Source organism: Salvelinus sp. IW2-2015, unplaced genomic scaffold (genome assembly GCF_002910315.2).
Source record: "Salvelinus sp. IW2-2015 unplaced genomic scaffold, ASM291031v2 Un_scaffold2832, whole genome shotgun sequence".
NCBI classification, from domain to species: Eukaryota; Metazoa; Chordata; class Actinopteri; order Salmoniformes; family Salmonidae; genus Salvelinus; species Salvelinus sp. IW2-2015.
This window is the reverse complement of record NW_019944132.1, coordinates 85,785-100,925: the sequence shown is the minus strand read 5'-3', so window position 1 is coordinate 100,925 and position 15,141 is coordinate 85,785. Positions and strand designations below refer to the sequence as shown.

The 15,141-nt window shown below is 43.4% G+C and overlaps 1 pseudogene; it reads right to left on the bottom strand.

Moving 5' to 3' along the window:
- Positions 1-13,562, bottom strand: part of LOC112074817 (solute carrier family 2, facilitated glucose transporter member 3-like) — a 49,420-nt pseudogene extending 35,858 nt beyond the window's left edge.
- Between the last annotated feature and the right edge of the window lie 1,579 nt (positions 13,563-15,141).

Below are 15,141 nucleotides of genomic sequence, written 5' to 3'. Positions count from 1 at the left end.
CATACAAACTGAGGCAGCAGACTTTGTGAAATTAATATTTGTGTCATTCTCAAAACTTTTGGCACGACTGTAGTTTCGCGGCAGCTATTAAACTTGTTAACATGGTTGAATTACCAAGCCGGGGGCCTCTGTTGATTTTGTTCGTCTCACTCAGATATCAAATAAAAAAACTGCAGACATTTCTCTCCATCCTATTGTAATTTAGTATAGAATTGCAGGTAATTAGCTGTAAACTGCAAATGTTCCTCTCCGTCCCATTAGCAAATTAGTAGAATTGCAGGAAATTAGTTATAAAATTGCAAACCTTTCTCTCTGCCCCATGGCAAAATTGTAGATGTGGCAGCAAACTTGCTTTAAAACTGAAATAGGGAGGGGGGGGGGGGTCTATAGCCTCGTGAGACATCCTGAAAACTCTGAGCGCTTGCACCGTTCTGCCTACATTTGAATCCACAAGTGAACCAGATTGGAAGCTCGTGAGTTCAACATGGTCATGAGAGGGTACTATGACTATGATTTGAGAGAGTAACATTTCTCCTACGTCATCTTCAGCATTATGTGGCAAGGCTACCATTTATGTTTCCATTAGGACTAGGAGTGCACCATTAGTTGAAACAATATTATGTTACACAATATCAGATGCGTAACTGCAATGCTTCAGAGACACCATTCCTCTTATCACAGCGTTCCTTGCTGATGAATCACTAATGATTCCTCCATCTTGTCTTATTAGCCAAGGATGTACTACCTGAGAGAGAAAATTACTTTTCTGTTATTTTAAGACCCTTCTTACTTTTGCTGTTTATTCCTACCTTTCTTTGGACTAAATGACTGTCCAATTGCTTCCAACTTGCAATCACTGTAGTCCTATGTAAACCAATTAGCTCTGGCAAGCATATGTAAATATGTCAATTAAATCATTGTGGCACTGAATTTGAAAGGGGCTGTCAGATACTTTCATTAAACCTACCTTGGTAGCGCATGGAACGATGGCAATTTGCATATACTCCAGAATGTTATGAAGGGTGATGAGATGAATTTCAATTAATTGCAAAGTCCCTCTTTGCCATGCAAATGAACTGAATCCCCCAAAAACATTTCCACTGCATTTCAACCCTGCCACAAAAGGATCAGCTGACATCATGTCAGTGATTCTCTCATTAACACAGGTGTGAGTGTTGACGAGGACAAGGCTGGAGATCACTCTGTCATGCTGATTGAGTTCGAATAACATACTGGAAGCTTCAAAAGGAGGGTGGTGCTTGGAACCATTGTTCTTCCTCTGTCAACCATGGTTACCTGCGAAACACATGCCGTCATCATTGCTTTGCACAAAAAGGGCTTCACAGGCAAGGATATTGCAAGGATATTGCTGCCAGTAAGATTGCACCTAAATCAACCATTTATCAGATCATCAAGAACTTCAAGGAGAGCGGTTCAATTGTTGTGAAGAAGGCATCAGGGCGCCCAAGAAAGTCCAGCAAGTGCCAGGACCGTCTCCTAAAGTTGATTCAGCTGCGGGATCGGGGCACCACCAGTACAGAGCTTGCTCAGGAATGGCAGCAGGCAGGTGTGAGTGCATCTGTACGCACAGTGAGGCGAAGACTTTTGGAGAATGGCCTGGTGTCAAGAAGGGCAGCAAAGAAGCCACTTCTCTCCAGGAAAATCATCAGGGACAGACTGATATTCTGCAAAAGGTACAGGGATTGGACTGCTGAGGACTGGGGTAAAGTCATTTTCTCTGATGAATTCCCTTTCCGATTGTTTGGGGCATCCGGAAAAAAGCACTTTTACTTTCACTTTGTTTTGCATTATTTAAACCAAATTAAACAAACATGTTTCATTATTTTATTTGAGACTAAATATATTTTATTGATGTGTTCATTGTTCATTCAGTATTGTTGTAATTGTCATTATTACAAATATATATATAAAAATCGGCCGATTAATCGGTATCGGCTTTTTTGGTCCTCCAATAATCGGTATTGGCGTTGAAAAATCATAGTCGGTCGACCTCTACTTTAAAGTATACAAAACATTAAGAACACCTGCTCTTTCCATGACATATACAGACCAGGTGAACACAGGTAAAAGCTATGATCCCTTATTGATGTCACTTGTTAAATCCACTTCAATCAGTGTAGATGTGGGGGGGGGGTCCAGGTTGTCTCTGTATGAGTGGAAGGCCCTGCAGGAGCTGAGTCACAGCAAGGTGCCCTCCTATCCCCTAACACCACTTACTGTATGTCTGTTGTGATTCTCTCCAGGATTATGTCCCAAACTCAGACCACCCTGCGGACTTCCTGCCTTAGCTGTGGGGACATGAGTTCTCTTACCAAGACTACAAAGGATTCCTGTTTACCATTTGCCTCCTGGTGAAATGGGTTACACTTTAACTCTTATTTAAGCACTGCTGTTTGTTGTTTTGCTATTATATTCCAACACACAGGTTCTCCTCCCGGCGTGCGTTCTGATAGAAGCACTGTGGAGGCAATGTTCAATTAGACCAGTGACAATCAATGCGCTGTTGAAGATGATGGCTTGTCTCGTCTTACTTTGTTCCTTATTAAGGACACGACAGACCAACACTAACGTCGACCTTGCACAGCCTCAGACCATAGAATATTGTGATAAAAAAAAAAAAATCCCAGTGATTCTAAATGTTGAATGGCCACCGTTCGTCGACACCCAGCAGGTGATCTAGTGCACACGGCTGACGTTAGTGTTGGTCTGGTTTGTCATTTACACACTTGAGTCTTACCAGTTACAGTTAGGGGTGTTCTACATTACATCTTTCAGTGGTGACTTCATATGCAGTACACAGAGCTCCAAAATTATTGGGACAGTGACAGAATTTTGGATGTTTTGACTCCGTACTCTAGCACTTTTGGATTTGAAATGATACAGCTTTCATTTGAGGGTATTTTCATTCATATCAGGTGAACCGTTTAGAAATTACAGAACTTTTGCACATATTCACCCCATTTTAGGGGACCAAAAGTATTGGGACAAATGTATTCGGAAAGTACTCAGACCCCTTGACTTTTTCCACATTTTGTTACGTTACAGCCTTATTCTATAATGGATTAAATATTTTTTCCCCTCATCAGTCTACACACAATCCCCATAACGACAAAGCGAAAACTGTAAATAAATAAATAATTATAAAACAGAAATATCTTATTTACATAAGTATTCAGACCCTTTGCTATGAGACTCAAAATTGAGCTCAGGTGCCTCCTGTTTCCTTTGATCACCCTTGAGATGTTTCTACAACTGTATCCATCTGTGGTAAATTCAATTGATTGGACATGATTTGGAAAGGCACACACCTGTCTATATAAGGTCCTAAGCCATGAGGTCGAAGGAATTTTCTGTAGAGCTCCGAGACAGGATTGTGTCGAGGCACAGATCTGGGGAAGGGTACCAAAAACTTTCTGCAGCATTTAACGGCCCCAAGAACACAGTGGCCTCCGTCATTCTTGAATGGAAGAAGTTTAAAACCACCAAGAATCTTCCTAGATCTGGCCGCCTGGCCAAACTGAGCAATCGGGGGAGAAGAGCCTTGGTCAGGGAGATGACCAAGAACCCGATGGTCACTCTGACAGAGCTCCAGAGTTTCTCTGTGGAGATGGGAGAACATTCCAGAAGGACAACCATATCTGAAGCACTCCACCAATCAGGCCTTTATGGTAGAGTGGCCAGACAGAAGCCACTCCTCAGTAAAACACACATGACAACCCACTTGGAGTTTGCCAAAAGGCACCTAAAGGACTCTCAGACCTTGAGAAAAAAGATCACGTCACATCTGGAGGAAACCTGGCACCATCCCTACAGTGAAGAATGGTGGTGGCAGGATCATGCTGTGGGGATGTTTTTCAGTGGCAAGGACTGGGAGACTAGTCAGGATTGAGGGAAAGATGAACGGAGCAGAGTACAGAGAGATCCTTGATAAAAACCTGCTCCACAGCGCTCAGGACCACAGACTGGGGGTGAAGGTTCACCTTCCAACAGGACAATGACCCTAAGCACACAGCCAAGAGTGGCTTCGGGACAAGTGTCTGAATGTCCTTYAGTGGCCCAGCCAAAGCCCGGACTTGAACCAGATCGAACATCTCTGGAAAGACCTGAATGTACTGTAGCTGTGCAGTGACGCTCCCCATCCAACCTGACAGAGCTTGAGAGGATCTGCAGAGAAGAATGGGAGAAACTCCCCAAATACAGGTGTGTCAAGCTTGTAGCGCCATACCCAAGAGGACTCAAGGCTGTAATCGCTGCCAACGGTGCTTCAACATAGTACTGAGTAAAGGGTCTGAAAACTTATTTAAATGTGACATTTCAGTTTTGTGTTTTTAATAAGTTTGCAAAATTCAAAAAAATATGTTTTTGCTTTGTCATTATGGGGTATTGTGTGTCGATTGATGAGGGCAAAAAAACACAATTGAATCAATTTTAGAATAAGACTGTAACGTAACAAAATGTGGAAAAGTCAATGGGTGCGAATGTACTGTATGAGCATGTACTACATGCTACATTAATGTGGATGCTACCATGACTATGGATAGTCCTGAATGAATCGTGAATAATGATGGGTGAGCGTTAGACGCACAAATAGCATACTCCCGAGACATGCTAACCCAAAAATGTTTGGGTGGTATAAGAATTATGCATATGTAACTTTCTCACTCATCATTATTCAGGATTCATTCAGGACTACCCGTAAAGAAATTGCCCACGCTACAGACGGCTATATCTGTCCTCTAGTAAAGGCGGGACTAGTAAAGGCCCAGTGCACTACTTTTTTGTAAAATGTTTTTCTTATTCTGAATTCTCAGCAGGTGATGCAGTACCCTCAGCACCCCTACTTCCTGCAGCTATGCTGCTATAGTCCATAGCTATTTAGTGCATGATAATCATGAATGAGATGAGGTCCCTTTAGGATCATCTGGTATGTAAGACGGATTACTATCTGACAGTATGGTTTATCAAAACAAGTACAAAAATATTTACAAAGCACAAATTAATTAGGGCATATTAAGTGAAACACAACATGCAGAATGCCGATAGAAATACTGTAAGAATGTACAATGTGGACTAACCATCTATTATTCAAGAGGGTMGCATRGTATATTATTCTATGCATTACATTTCTATCTGCAACATTCTGAAAGCATACCCCCTAGAGTAGACATCGAGCTTGTTCTAGAGGGCTGACTTGAGATGGACTTTTCATGGTTTCATCTGCAAAARACCTCAACTCCCAAACAACTGGGCATGACCTGATTAAGACATCTGAGCGGTGCCTATCTCAGAAGGACCTTCATCAACAAGCAGATTGACATGTTAGTCTTCCGGTTCAGGATCAGTCTTGGTTGTCATGGCATTCTTCTACTACATAAACATGCCGGCAATGAGTAAGTACATTTTAAATGGCACTCTATTCCCACTACCAATGGCCAGGACTAGCAGTGAAATATACAGGGAATGTTATACTTTTGTTAAATGATATAAACAGGGAAATATTTTTTGAAGTGTGTTGTGATAAAAAGGGTTGGCAGATTAATTCCAAACTAACCGAACATGGTTTACATCTTAATCTGTTATGTGGAGTGGAACAGGGGAACCCAAGAGCAGACTCAGATGAGGTATTGATTGAAACACAGGGAAGATGGAAGGCAGGTCAGCGGAATCTCGGGCGGGTTGCTGGAAACCAGGTGTGGTGGCTGAGGCTGGAGCGAGAGGGGTTGAGACAGGGTGAGCAGGTCCGGAGGGGAATCCAACGGAGTAGTAGAGTGGGGAATCCAGGACAGAGTAGCAGGATGACAAGACGTGGGACTGGAGACAGGGACCAGTCAGAGTGGGCAGAACTGTAGTGGAAAACAGCATCAGGCAAGGAAAACAGACACAACAGGATAACAGGATCTGAATAGTACTGAGCAGAGATTACGATCTGGCAGTGTGGAAGAGGCATGACTGAGTATTTGTAGAGGTCTTGATTATGGAACATGTTGCAGCTGGTGGGGATCTGTTCTGACTCCAGCACGCCTGTCTCCGCCCACACAATCTCACACACACACACACACACACACACGGAGAGGGAGAGAGCACTGGGGGAGTGGCAGCAGGTCAAGGAGACACCGAATGAGCACTAGAGGGCGTGGCAGGAGCAGATGTGACATAATCATCAGATTTCCTCATCAACATCATCCCTAAATCAACAATTGACTGGATTGGTTCAAATAAAATGAACCCAGTCCCTCTTTTAGGAAATGAAAACAAAATCTAATTTTGCAAGAGCTGTAAATAGATTGGATTCCCGTAGGACTCCTTTAGAATTCCGGAACCCCAGACTCAGTGAAGTAGAGGAGCTCTAGCTTTTGGTATGGAGTGACTGAAGGGACAAAATGCACACAGTTACACCCAGGCAGAGAGAAATGGGACGTACAGGTCATACACAGCTAAACCTAAATAATACTACATTGTCTTTTCATTAAAGACCCTAAAGAGGGATTAAGAATGACACAATATCCAAGAGTTTTCTACGGCAGAGAGGAGGGATGTGGTTGATTGAGTCAACATGAAACCATAAATGGCAGCATCATGATTTATGAGCCTCTGAGGCTGCTATTGAATCTGATCAGCCTGGCAGGAATAGAGCTCACCCACTCATATCATATGTATGTATCAGCCTATAAGGCACTTGGACTAGCTAATATGTCTCCATTACTCATGAAACAGCCTACAAATCAGCATCCTGATTTATCAGCCTCTGAGGCTACTATTAAATCTGATAAAGCTCTGAGGCTGAAAGATAATCCAATGAGTGTCCTGCGGTTCCGGATTTTCACACAAATGCTGCTAGTTTGTCCCAATGCAATGTGTAGATTTTGGTGTAGACTGTGTCTTGCTTGTGCTATGGCAATATCCTACAGACAGATAGCCTTAATATACACTGCTCAAAAATAAACACTTAAACAACACAATGTAACTCCAAATAATCACACTTCTGTGAAATCAAACTGTCCACTTAGGGAGCAACACTGATTGACAATAAATTGCACATGCTGTTGTGCAAATGGAATAGACAACAGGTGGAATTATAGGCAATAGCAAGACACCCCCAATAAAGGAGTGGTTCTGCAGTGTGGTGACCACAGAGCACTTCTCAGTTCCTATGCTTCCTGGCTGATGTTTTGGTCACTTTTGAATGCTGGCGATGCTTTCACTCAGTGGTAGCATGAGACGGAGTCTACAACCCACACAAGTGGTTCAGGTAGTGCAGCTCATCCAGGATGGCACATCAATGCGAGCTGTGGCAAGAAGGTTTTCTGTGTCTGTCAGCGTAGTGTCCAGAGCATGGAGGCGCTACCAGGAGACAGGCCAGTACATCAGGAGACGTGGAGGAGGCCGTAGGAGGGCAAAACCCAGCAGCAGGACCGCTACCTCCCCTTTGTGCAAGGAGGAGCAGGAGGAGCACTGCCAGAGCCCTGCAAAATGACCTCCAGCAGGCCACAAATGTGCATGTGTCTGCTCAAACGGTCAGAAACAGACTCCATGAGGGTGGTATGAGGGCCTGCTGCAGGTGGGGGTTGTGCTTACAGCCCAACACCGTGCAGGACGTTTGGCATTTGCCAGAGAACACCAAGATTGGCAAATTCAAGATTGGCAAATTCGCCACTGGCGCCCTGTGCTCTTCACAGATGAAAGCAGGTTCACACTGAGCACATGTGACAGACGTGACAGAGTCTGGAGACGCCGTGGAGAACGTTCTTGCTCCTGCAACATTCTCCAGCATGACCGGTTTGGCGGTGGGTCAGTCATGGTGTGGGGTGGCATTTCTTTGGGGGGCCACACACCCCTCCATGTGCTCGCCAGAGGTAGCCTGCTGCCATTAGGTACCGAGATGAGATCCCAGACCCCTTGTGAGACCATATGCTGGTGCGGTTGGCCCTGGGTTCCTCCTAATGCAAGACAATGCTAGACCTCATGTGGCTGGAGTGTGTCACAGTTCCTGCAAGAGGAAGGCATTGATGCTATGGACTGGCTCGCCTGTTCCCCAGACTTGAATACAATGAGCACATCTGGGACATCATGTCTCGCTCCATCCACCAACGCCACGTTGCACCACAGAACTGTCCAGGAGTTGGCGGATGCTTTAGTCCAGGTCGGGAGGAGATCCCTCAGGAGACCATCCGCCACCTCATCAGGAGCATGCCCAGGCGTTGTAGGGAGGTCATACAGGCACGTGGAGGCCACACACACTACTGAGCCTCATTTTGACTTGTTTTAAGGACATTACATCAAAGTTGGATCAGCCTGTAGTGTGGTTTTCCACTTTAATTTTGAGTGTGACTCCAAATCCAGACCTCCAGGGTTGATACATTTGATTTCCAATGATAATTTTTGTGTGATTTTGTTGTCAGCACATTCAACTATGTAAAGAAAAAAGTATTTAATAAGAATATTTCATTCATTCAGATCTAGGATGTGTTATTTAGTGTTCCCTTTATTTTTTTGAGCAGTGTATATATATACGTACCAGTCAAAAGTTTGGACACACCTACTCATTCAAGGGTTTTCTTTATTTTTTACTATTTTATACATTGTAGATGGCACGACAACACCTTTTCCCCCTCAGGAGACTGAAAAGATTTGGCATGGGTCCCCAGATCCTCAAAAATGTCTAACAGCGCACCATCGAGAGCATCCTGACCGGTTGCATCACTGCCTGGCATGGTAACTGCTCGATATCTGACCGTAAGGCGCTACAGAGGGTAGTGCGTATGGCCCAGTACATCACTGGGGGCAAGCTTCCTGCCATCCAGGACCTCTATACTAGGAGATGTCAGAGGAAGGCCCATAAAATTGGCAGAGACTCCAGTCACCCCAAGTCATAGACTGTTTTCTCTGCTACTGCACGGAAAGCGGTACCGGAGTGCCAAGTCTAGAACCAAACGCCTCCTTAACAGCTTCTACCCCCAAGCCATAGGACTGATGAACAATTAATCAAATGGCCACCGGACTATTATATTGACCCCCCTCCATTTTTTTGTACACTGCTGCTACTCGCTGTTTATTATCTATACATAGTCACTTCACCCTACCTACAGTGGCTTGCGAAAGTATTCACCCCCCTTGGCATTATTCATTATCTGTTGCCTTACAACCTGGAATTAAAATAGATTTTTGGGGGGGTTGTATCATTTGATTTACACAACATGCCTACCACTTTGAAGATGCAAAATATTTTTTCTTGTGAAACAAACAAGAAATATGACAAAAGAAACAGAAAACCTGAGGATACATAACTATTCACCCCCCCCCAAAGTCAATACTTTGTAGAGCCACCTTTTGCAGCAATTACAGCTACAAGTCTCTTGGGGTATGTCTCTATAAGCTTGGAACATCTAGACGCTGGGATTTTTGCCCATACTTCAAGAGTACCTTCTTCCATATGTTTGGGGAGTCTCCAACATGCCTTTTGGCGAACACCAAACGTGTTTGCAAATTTTTTTCTTTAAGCAATGGCTTTTTTCTGGCCACTCATCCGTAAAGCCCAGCTCTGTGGAGTGTACAGCTTAAAGTGGTCCTATGGACAGTTACTCCAATCTCCTCTGTGGAGCTTTGCAGCTCCTTCATGTTTATCTTTGGTCTCTTTGTTGCCTCTCTGATTAATGCTCTCCTTGCCTGGTCCGTGAGTTTTGGTGGCCGGCCCTCTCTTGGCAGGTTTGTTGTGGTGCCATATTCTTTCCATTTTTTAATAATGGATTTAATGGTGCTCCGTGGGATGTTCAAAGTTTCTGATATTTTTCTATAATAATCCCTGATCTGTACTTCTCCACAACTTTGTCCCTGACCTGTTTAGAGAGCTCCTTGGTCTTCATGGTGCCGCTTGCTTGGTGGTGCCCCTTGCTTAGTAAAGTTGCAGACTCTGGGGCCTTTCAGAACAGGTGTATATATAATGAGATCATGTGACAGATCATGTGACACTTAGATTGCACACAGGTGGACTTTATTTAACTAATTATGTGACTTCTGAAGGTAATTGGTTGCACCAGATCTTATTTAGGGGCTTCATAGCAAAGGGGGTGAATACATATGCATCCACTTTTCTTTTTTTCTTTCTTTTTTTTCAACAAGTCATTTTTTTTCATTTCACTTAACCAATTTGGACTATTTTGTGTATGTCCATTACACGAAATCCAAATAAAAATCTATTTAAATTGCAGGTTGTAATGCAACAAAATAGGAAAAACGCCAAGGGGGATGAATACTTTTGCAAGGCACTGTACATGTACAAATTACTTCTAACCTGTACCCCCGCACACTCACTCAGTACCAGTACCCCCTGTATATAGCCTCATTATTGTTATGCTATTGTGTTACTTTTTATAACTTTTTACTTTAGTTTATTTGGTAAATATTTTCTTAACTCTTCTTGAACTGCATTGTTGGTTAAGGGCTTGTTAGTAAGCATTTCACGGTAAGGTCTACACTTGTTGTATTCGGCACTTGTGACAAATAATGTTTGATTTTTTGAGAATAAGAGACTTGCTTGGGCCAAGAAACACAAGCAATGGACACTGGTCTGTCATTTGGTCTGATGAGTCCAAATTTGAGATTATTGGCTCCAACCGCTGTGTCTTTGTGAGACACAGAGTAGGTGAACGGATGATCTCCGCATGTATGGTTCCCACCCTGAAGCATGGAGGAGGAGGTGTGATGGTGTGCTTGCTGGTGACACTGTCAGTGATTTACTTATAATTCAAGGCACACTTAACCAGTATGGCTGCCACAAATTTCTGCAGTGATACACCATCCCGTCTTGTTTGCGTTTAGTGGGACTAACATTTGTTTTTCAACAGGACAATGACACAAAACACACCTCCAGGCTGTGTAAGGGCTATTTGACCAAGAAGGAGAGTGATGGAATGCTGCATCAGATGACCTGGCCTCCACAATCACTTGACCTCAACCCAATTGAGATGGTTTGGGATGAGTTGGACCACAGAGTGAAGGAAAAACAGCCAACAAGTGCTCAGCATATGTGGGAACTCCTTCAAAAGTGTTGGAAAAGCATTCCAGGTGAAGCTGGTTGAGAGAATGCCAAGAGTGTGCAAAGCTGTCATCAAGGCAAAGGGTGGCTACTTTGAAGAATCTCAAATATAAAACATATTTACATTTGTTTAATGCTTTTTTGGTTACTTCATGATTCCATATGTGTTATTTCATAGTTTTGATGTCTTCACTATTATTGTACAATGTAAAAAATAGTAAAATAAAGAAAAACCCTTGAATCAGTAGGTGTGCCCAAACTTTTTAATGGTATTGTATGTTTTGGAATGTTTGCTCAAATCACCACATAGTTTTTATTTCAGCTGTTCAGAAATATGAGGCAGAGACAGATGCTAACTATATTACCTTTTTTCCTCTCGGCATCAGCTTTCTGGCGCTGTTGTGGCTCGATGGTTCACTGTTCCTTGCGTGCGATTGCTCTGGTGTTGGGCAGACCCATTGCCAGGATAAGGGGGTAGTTGAAATCATCAAGAGGGCAACATTTTTGGGGGTTCTTGCATTGAAATGATATTGAATTGAACTATACCACAATAAACAAAGTTAAAATTACGAGACTCTGAGATCATTGAGTGCTTTTGGAGTGACAGGGAGGTTGGTGCAAAATCTGTAGTCTATCTCAGCGGACAGAACAAAACAGAGGTACCAAGTAGTAGGCATAGTAAACTAAATATCAGATCAATAAAGGCATGACCTAATCTACTAAACAAAAATATAAATGCAACATGTAAGGTGTTAGTCCCATGTTTCATGAGCTGAAATTAATAAAGGTCTCAGAAATTTTCCATATGCACAAAAAGCTTACTTTTCTCAAATTTTGTTCACAAATTTGTTTACATCCCTGTAAGTGAGCATTTCTCCTTTTTCAAGATAATCCATCAACCTGGCAACCTGTGGCATATCAAGAAGCTGATTGAACAGCATTATCATTATACAGGTGCACCTTGTGTTGGGGACAATAAAAGGCCACTCTAAAATGTGCAGTTTTGTCACACAACACAATGCTGGCAAATTTTGAGAGAGCGTGCAATTGGCATGCTGACAGCAGGAATGTCCACCAGAGCTGTTGCCAGATAATTTAATGTTGATTTCTCTACCATGTCGTTTTCGAGAATTTGGCAGTACGTCCGACCGGCCACCCAACCGCAGACCACGTGTACCCACGTCAGCCCAGGACCTCCATATCCGGCTTCTTCACCTGCGTTATCATCGGAGACCAGCCACTTGGACAGCTGATGGTACTGAGGAGTATTTCTGTCATAAAATAAAGCCCTTTTGTAGGGAAAAACTCATTCTGATTGGCTGGACCTGGCTCCCCAGTGGTTGGGCCTGGATCCAAAGTGGGTGAGCCTATGCCCTCCCAGGCCCACAAATGGCTGTGCCCCTGCCCAGTCATGTGAAATCCATGGATTAGAGCCCAATGAATTGATTTCAGTTGACTGATTTCCTTATTTGAACTGGAACTCGACTTTTCTGAACACTTGCAGCCTCATTGATACTCTGTAGAACTTCCTGAGTAATCGATCATTCCATTCTCTCCAAAACATTTTGTAAGATCCCCCTCAAATGTGAGTTGAATTAGTTAAGCTTTCATTCGGTGTAGCATGCTTCTTCCCTGCTGACTGAACACGTTTCTCTAAGTGGAAAATTAGTTCTCGCACATAGCTTCCTCAGTGACAATCCCACTAATAAACCCTATGATTTCATTTAGAATAATGTGTGATGTGTATGTGGCATTGTGGGGTGTGGTGCTAAACACCTTGGCAAGTTCCTTGTCTTTTCAGAGTATATTCCATCATAGACAGAAAAAAGTCCACTGCCCCCTCGCCTCTTGACTCTATTGCGTCCAATGTCCCCCTCAGTGGTTGCTGGTTTGAAACAAGGAACTCAATAAATGTCCACAATCGCCGACACTTACATGTGATTTCTTGCCAGCTGCCCATCATTAACAAGTGTTGACACCTGAGTACCCATACCCACAGTACAGTGCATTTAAAATTCTCTTCGCATTATGCATGCCTAGCGAATCCATTAGTATCAATAGCATGCTTCCAGTTAGAATACCCAGATTTGGTGAAGGCCTTGTCTGCGTTAACATTGGACCCAACACAGAACTTTCGACATGGGAAAACTTTTTTTGCATCTGCTGTAACCAAGTATTCCAGACACTCTCTTCCTATGTCCCAGTTGCTATTAAACAAATGTTTTTGGACAGAAAACCTACAGCTATGGTAGGATTCTAGGCTAACCTGGGCTGGCTCCTCTGTTCCAAGATCGTCAGGAACAGTCGGAGGTGGAATGGGCTGCGGAGCCATTATCCTGGCGGAGCTTGTGAAAGAGGGGGAAGGCTCTGCACGCGGAGCTAGCTGGAACTCGGCAGTATCATCGCTGCTGGGCTCGGCGGCGGCCTCTGTGGTTTGATGCTGCTGCTGCTCATTGCTCTCCTTCGGCTTTGTTTGGATACTTTGGCGGAGCCAATGTTTGATATCCATCGTGGCAGTGGGCGATTAGCTGGTTTGAGCTAGCTAAATAGGCTAAGGCTAATAACACTAACACTTTTTACAGATAGCTAAGAAGCTAACTAAACTATGTAACGTAAACTCACTCACTTTTGTACATCGCCTTGGTCCGTACAATTTACCTTATTTTTGTTCCCAAAAAACGTAATACTTCCAGATCAACTGTAATATCAATACCAATGTAAAGCACAATTTCTCCCCTTTCCAACAAAAGTAATGACGAGACCTTCATGATGCCCATCTCTGCATAATTCAACAAGGCAATGAGCTCCGTCGGGTCTTTTTAAAAATGGCGGGTGGGGAGCGAAGGCTACGAAGTGATCTTGAAAGGGGGAAATATGTTGGGTGAAGAAAACAGTTTTTTTTCACCCGATTAGTCCAACTAATCAACCTGAAAATTTAAATAAAACGTAAAGAGTTAATGTAATGTCTCATCACATACCTGTTTGAAGGTTTGTGTCGAATTTGAAGAGGGGTTTAGGGCTGCGCTAACGTTAGCCTCACAAGTGAACTGCAGCTGTTCCTGGTTTTGAGTGTCATGATGGCTCGCAGTAATGACGCGCAAATTTTTTTTATTGGCACCCTAGTCATGAAATATTAGTTTAATATTAGCAATAATTATATTAATTTAGACAAAATCATGAAGTTTTCTTACAGTGTATATGGTTAAGCATGATTTTAATCTGCGAGAGAAGGGTTACCCCTGGTGGAAAGAGGCTGTACGGCACAAAATTAGTTGCAAATGAGCGTTGTACGTTACGTAGCGACACGTCACGACGCGACACGTCACGACGTAACGTACAGCGTCAGAGGGGTTAGTTTTTTCATTTTTTCTCCAATACTGTTAGACTATTACCATGTCAATCAACGCTGAATCGAAACGTAGTTCACACCCCGGATTTTGATGCCAACACAGTCACTACAGTCCCATTCGTTTTCATTGCAGCCTCGTTCGAATGTCGCGGTTACGCACATTTGTACGGAATGGGGTGAGTTTACGTTATTGGTGTAAGGCGTGAGGCAGAGTTGAGTGACGCAGCTTCAATGGTAAATTTGTCCCCACCCATATAAATCAAAATAAAATATTACAGGAGGAGGCGCATCACGTTATTCACTTAGCCTACCACAGATGAGAAGCGTTTTTTACCGGTATGTTCTTGGCGACATACAGCCTGGGAGACGTATTTGCCGGTTAGGCGCTGTTCAGGGCTTAAATGCCAGACGAGCCATCAGCTCTGAGTCGATGTGATTAGTAAATACTGTAATGTGTGGACCAGTGGCGCAACAATATTTTAGTTTTTTGCGCTTGACTGAATCTGGGGGACGACGTGCTCGGGAATGCTTGCGGATCGCGAGATTGAGAACAAACAGCCCCGGTGAATGGAAGCTTTGTGCTGCCCACCGCAAGCCCGAGAACAAAAGACTATGGCCACTGAGTTCGGACACAAAAGCACGGTCATGCAGAAATCATGAGACCGGCACAGTGGGTGGTATAACAACAGTAAGAATGGCCTGCTCATTTTAATCTCGATCAACACTTTCTAATCTTCAT